The 6823-nt window shown below is 35.6% G+C and overlaps 1 long non-coding RNA gene across 1 annotated transcript; it reads right to left on the reverse strand.

The window, feature by feature from the left end:
• Positions 1-315: 315 nt before the first annotated feature.
• Positions 316-4614, reverse strand: LOC130465801 (uncharacterized). Its single transcript, XR_008925816.1, has 7 exons — positions 4225-4614; positions 3897-3956; positions 3738-3787; positions 3215-3263; positions 2930-3075; positions 1975-2164; positions 316-633 (listed from the first exon to the last, which is right to left on the reverse strand). It is a non-coding gene; the product is annotated as an uncharacterized lncRNA (long non-coding RNA).
• Between the last annotated feature and the right edge of the window lie 2209 nt (positions 4615-6823).

Below are 6823 nucleotides of genomic sequence, written 5' to 3' on the forward strand. Positions count from 1 at the left end.
TATATTCATTTGCGGCGTTTTTGGCGTAGCAGCAAATAGAGTGGCAGCAAATGAATAGGATTGATTTGCGGCGTTAAAAAACGCCTCAAATGAATAATTCATTTGCGGCGTATAGGCAGAAAAACGCCTCAAATTAATAGTATTGTTAGGCGGCGTTTTCTACCTAAACGCCTCAAACATTGTAAAATTGCGGGAGAATAAACGCCGCCAATAATGTGTAATTCTTTTTTTTATAAATAATTTCTTTTCTGTATTCAACAAACCCAAAAAAGTAGAACCTGTACTCACGCCACATTTATACAATGTCCAAAAGTATCGTCAACAACCAATAACTTCCAAGAAACTTTGATTTTTACATATAATACCACCATCATATGTTTACAAAAATAATCCAACTAAATGGTTTCAAGTTGATCATAACTATATCTTTTACACTTCGTACGTTACAAATTCACACCAAAAATATAATAAGGCAATTGTATATGATTTCAATAGCAGGAAACATCCACAAAAAGAGATCGATGAAGTGTTAATTATCTACACAAAATGTTCGGTGAAGTATGATGCCCATGTGTCTCGTATTTCAGCAATTTGCTCATCGGTGAAAGGATCTCCACTTAGTGACGGGCAAACCTAAAAAAATAGTATATATCATAAAATAAGTTATCTTCGGTTAGATCTAAAAACAACTAGCAAAATAGAAAATAACAAGTGTTGGTTGTTTTCGCTCCCAACTCTGAACTAATGAAGCTAAATAGGTATTCTAAACCCTTTACATGTTCAATATATTTAGTATTAGGTTTCTAAGACTCATTCCCATCTACTTTGGTCAAGTTATGCACATTTAAGGCTCGTTTGTTCGTTATATGACATATTTTGACTATAAGGGTTATCTTCGCTCAACTTTCAACTAATGAAGCTAAATAGGTTTTCTAAACAATGTAAATGTTTAATATACTTAATATTATGATGATAAGACTCATTCTCATCTACTTTTGTCTAGTTATGAACATTTAAGGCTCGTTTGATCGTTATAGGACATATTTAACTTTAATGGTTGTTTTCGCTCCCAACTCTCAACTAATGAAGCTAAATAGGTATTCTAAATCCTTACATGTTTAATATACTTAGTATTAGGTTTCTAAGACTCATTCTCATCTACTTTTGTCAAATTATGCACATTTAAGGCTCACTTGATCGTTAGAGGACATATTTTGACTATAATGGTTGTTTTCGCTCCCAACTCTCGACTAATGAAGCTAAATAGGTATTCTTAACCCTTTACATCTTTCATATACTTAGTATTAGGTTTCTAAGACTCATTGTCATCTACTTTTTCCAAGTTATGCACATTTAAGGCTCGTTTGTTCGTTATATGACATATTTTGACTATAAGGGTTAACTCTCAACTAATGAAGCTAAATAGGTATCCTAAACAATTCAAAACAATTTAAATGTTTAATATACTTAATACTAGGATGATAAGACTCATTCTCATCTACTTTTGTCAAGTTATGCACATTTAAGGCTCGTTTGATCGTTATAGGACATATTTTGACTATAATGGTTATTTTCGCTCCCAACTCTCAACTAATGAAGCTAAATAAGTATCCTAAATAATTTAAATGTTTAATATACTTAATATTAGGATGATAAGACTCATTATCTCTACTTTTGTCAAGTTATGCGCATTTAAGGCTCGTTTGGGATCAAAAGCCGAAGACTTCAAGTCACGCTTTACTGGTGGCCCTGGTCTTCCTACAGAATGTCTGCACAATCATACCCAAGGCTGTTTAATGTTTATACATTACATTACATACAACTTAATCATCAACTAACCCATATTTTCCTACATATAAATACATTATGTTCAAATATATATCAAAACAGATGACTGAGAAGCAAACAAGGGCATGAACTGATACAGAAGTAGAGAAAGATGCTTAGAAAAGGGCAAATTCTGTAATAAACTACCTTATTCCTAGCTGCAAGTTGAGCATCAACTCGAAATTTTTATGCCCCCTGCAGATAGTCTCCTCTTGCTTCTTGATGGTCTTTGGAAGTAGGATAGGTCGAAAGTTTCGTGGCATGGAACTATCCAAACGGTCTCCACTTCTCCGATTTAAACCATTAGCAGAACCATCATGACCAAAATCCCAAGTTCCTGCACAATCATACCCAAGGCTGTTTAATGTTTATACATTACATTACATAAAACTTAATCATCAACTAACCCATATTTTCCTACATATAAATAACATTATGTTCAAATATATATCAAAACAGATGAATGAGAAGCAAATAAGGGCATGAACTGATACAGAAGTAGAGAAAGAAGCTTAGAAAAGGGCAGTTGCCCTTAGACCTTCACAAGTCAATGCAATAGCTTTACCAGGGAAGGGATGGTCAATCAGCATTTAGGAATTGCAAGGAATTGAAAAGCACCAACAACTAGGCAAACAGCCAAACGGCTGCCCCTAGTTTATCAGATCTAACTCATTAAGCCAGCACTAATGCATCGGAAATGCATGCTTCGAACGGTTTAGGTAACACAATTTGCAGATCAACATGATTGATTATTTGTATTTCTTACTACCGCATTGTCATTATTAAAAGGTTTCTGACAAAATGATGTTCTCAGAAAATGTTCATGCCTAAATTTTCTACAAAAGCATTGCTGCATTTAGTGCGAAATTCAAGATGAACAACATAACTAGCAACACTAAGAATTGAGATCAAGGTCAACAACATCATCAACAACAACAAACAAAATCTTCCAACAGTAAGCATCTATCAAGCAACAGTTAAGTTAAGTTCAGTACTTCAGTTTAGTGTCAAAACCCCACATTTGAAACATCAACCAATCAAGTTTATCAATTAAAATTAAAAAGATGAAGATGAAATATGAAAATTTCAAAGTAGCCCTTACAATAGGTTTTGTCTGGATTTGCAGTTCACTTCGTTAGGTGGAAGAGCAAGTTGTTGTTCTTCTTTCAGCTCAGGCAAGAACTCATTTGGGTGGGATAGGTCATATCCCTTCACTTTCTTTTTTCGTCTTATTGCACTCTTTCTCTTCTGGAAAAGAAATAATCAAATCCCAAGTGACCAAATGTGACATTAATAAGTAAAAAAAAAACCTTGTAAAAAAGAAGTCGAAATATTCAGATGCACGTTGCAAGTTTGTGTATAAGAAATTAACGGAACGAGAATTTACCTTCTGAGTTGTCTTCTTAGCATTTAAGGTTGCAATGGTCTCCCTGATTCTGCACTCATCCCAAAACAAAACAAGAAAATATAAATATTCAATTCAACAATTACAGTAAAATCCAAACCATTAAGTAGAATTTCAGCAAAACAGAAAGCAACAACAGCAAGCAACAGCAGCAAGCAGATCAACCACAACAACTATTAAGCAGATCAAAACTTAGCTAAATAGCAGATCAGAGAACAACCTAAGCAAACCACGTGGGCACACTACCTAGCATGACAGCATATGAAAACCCAAATGTAACCCAAGAACGAATTCAGTCCATGTGGACACACTACCTAGCATAAAACGAATCTAATTCAACCCTAGACTAACCTAGCATGACACGAATTTAATTTCAGGCAACAACATTGTTCTTAAAAGGGGACTAAAAATATCAAAACATATCTTGCATAATGAATATGAGGTTGCAACAGCCTCCGTGTTTCTTCAGAAGACAGCACATCAAGAAGTTTAATTTAAAATTCACCTTGTGAATTATATTCTTAGCACTTGAGGTTGCAACAGCCTCCATGATTTCTGCACTCATTTCAAACCAAACCCAGAAAATATAAATAAACAATTCAACAATTAAAGTAAAACCCACAAAATTAAGTAGAATTTTAGCAAAGTAAAAAAGATGTCTTACTGGAAAACAAAACTCGTGTTTTTCTCAAATTTGCGCTCCTCTTTCTTGGAAGCACCTAAACTATATCAAATTTGCAGACGAAATTAGATATACGAAATTACCTAACCTCAAATTCGAAATTTTTTGAAGGTTTCTTTATGCGAAAAATTAAAATTGATAATTAGGGTTTTATGCTTCAGCGGGAGAGAGGAGAGGAGAGAGCAAGAGAAAAATAATTCGATAATTCATGTAAATTGAAAGGGTAATTGAAAGGAAAACCAGCAAAGAGGGTAATTGAAAGGAAAACCAGCAAAGAGGAGGAGGAAGGGTGAGTGAAAGCATCATTTACCTTAAGTAAGAACGGCGGTGGTGGAGATGAGTTCGAAGGCTAATGACGGTGGATATGAATCTTAAGCTTCACTTTTCCCGGCGAGATTTGATGGTGAACCCGGCGAGATTTGATGGTGAAGAAAATGGAGGTCAGAGTCGGACCTAGTTTGAAGGAAGAAGGAGGAGCTTTTGTCTACCGACGAGAACCCAAAGAAAGAATTAAGCGTGGGTGATATTTTGTCGAGGACATAACACTGCGGCGTTAAACAAAATGACGCCGCTAACTAATTATTAGCATTGATTCGAGGCGTTATAGTTACAACTAACGCCGCCAATGAATCTTTTATCATTTAATTATAGGCGTTTTCAAATTAACGCCGCTAAGTCATAGCAGCAAATTAATATTTTTCTACTAGTGGTGGGGCGGGCAGCTGCTCTCTTGCTTGCCTTGGCGCGGGCTTCGCTAGGCGCGGGCCTAGCTTCGTGCTGGCCATGGGTCTAGCAAGCTCGTCCGATGTTTATTTTATACCTCGCGCTTCCGATTTATTTTCCGATTCCGGAATTCATTTCTGATTCAAACAATATTTAATATTTCCGATTCCGGAATTAATTTCCGTTTCGAACAAATATTTAATATTTCCGATTTCGGAATTTATTTTCGATTCCGATAATATTTCCGATTCCGGCAATATTTCCGTTTCCGACAATACTTCCGATTCCGGCAATATTTCCATTTGCGATAATATTTTCCGATACGTACCATCTTTCCGTTTCCGGCAACAGCTACGACTTGGATAATATTTATATTTCCGATACGATCCATATTTCCGTTTCCGGCAATATCATCGTTTCCGGAGTATTAATAATTTGCCTTTTGACGATTTCAGCTCCCACTGGAACCGAGATCCGTCGATTTCGAATATCCATAAATGGATTATTTAATTCACTTAAATACTTGATCCGTTCACGTTCTATTTGTGTGACCCTACGGGTTCGGTCAAGAGTAAGTTGTGGATTAATATTATTAATTCCACTTGAACTGAAGCGGCCTCTAGCTAGGCATACAGTTCACTTGATCTCACTGAATTATAAACTTGCATAATTAATTAATAATGAACCGCATTTATTAGACTTAGCATTGAATGCATACTTGGACCAAGGGAATTATTTCCTTCAGTCTCCCACTTGTCCTTAGGGACAAGTGTGCATTGCCTAATTCCTTTGTCGCTTGATGCTTGCTCATGAACATGAGGTAAGAGTTGTCATCCTTATTATGTCCAGAGGTATTTCTCGGTTCCAGAGTTCAACTGATCAAATAAACAGATAATCATAGCCTATGATTCATCTGAGCACGACCATGCATTTTACAGTTTCTAGCTCTCTGAGTGGCCTTGTACAACTTTCAGCATCTCATCCCGATTTACGGGAGGACAATCCCAATCTTTTGATCTTGAGGTTAGACTTCGTTTGATAGGTGATTACCCGAGCGTTGCCGTTATAGCCTCCTTTTACGCTACGACGGTTGACAACGTCAAAGTAACCAGTTCTCAAACAAGTAATCTCAAATCACTCAGGTATTGAGGATTAGTGTCTAATAATTTTAATGAAATTTACTTATGACAGATTTTCATCTCTTACAGTAAAGTTTCATAGGTCTGTCTTATACTAGTCTTCTCAAAGTAAGAATCTATGCAAATGATTGTGACATTGCCATGTCCACATAGTTCAAGAAACAGAACTACTAGTCATCTTGAATTCTAGTCGTCTAGCGTTTTCTATGCGTCCATCTTTATAGAAAACTCCGACCAGGGACCTTTTTCAACTTTTGAAATTCAAGTTCACTTGATAGACATTTCTTAGTCACATGACTGGTCCTGGCAGTCTATCTTGAATATATTGCCAAATTGAAGGGACTCATCATTTAATACTAAACCAAGATTAAATGGAATATGAAAATACATTTCATATATGATAAATGTTCAACCCCAATGTTTTACAACCATGGGCCTCAAACCCGTCTTAAAATAGTTCATGGAATTCAAAGCTATGCTTGATTTCCAGTGCCACAATGTGAGTGTTGTATTTCACTTGTTGCATAGGTTTAGTAATCATGCTTTACCAATCTTAATATCCTTTTCATGGAATGTCTTTCGAGATAGGATGATAAGATCTTTTGAGTTTGTTTATTATGTGATCTAGTCTTTCTTACTTCAATAGTGGTTCTACTCATTTTGCAATGAAGAACCATCATGTCATCAGACATGTGATCTACCCAAGTTCAGTGAAGAACTCTCTAACATAAATAACTTTGTTTCATTTCTTCTTAGGAAATAATTACTTTTACTTCAATTTTTTAGGTTGCTAGTGATGCTGTGTTAGGATTTGCTTATCCAAGCAGTTCATAGATACATGGATGACTTTCCATCTGTATCTTAGAACATAGAAATTAATATTTTAATTTCCCACGCAACAACTCATGGTTTTTAATCCATGTAGCCATTTCAACTCATGGTCGTCCTTGCCAATGGTTAAGTCCAAAGGGATCCTGCTTGATCCTTTGACAATGTTTATGCGTGTAGCATCAACTATTTAGCATATCTTTATTTCCTTGAATCAAG

Source organism: Spinacia oleracea, chromosome 1 (genome assembly GCF_020520425.1).
Source record: "Spinacia oleracea cultivar Varoflay chromosome 1, BTI_SOV_V1, whole genome shotgun sequence".
Taxonomy (NCBI): Eukaryota; Viridiplantae; Streptophyta; class Magnoliopsida; order Caryophyllales; family Amaranthaceae; genus Spinacia; species Spinacia oleracea.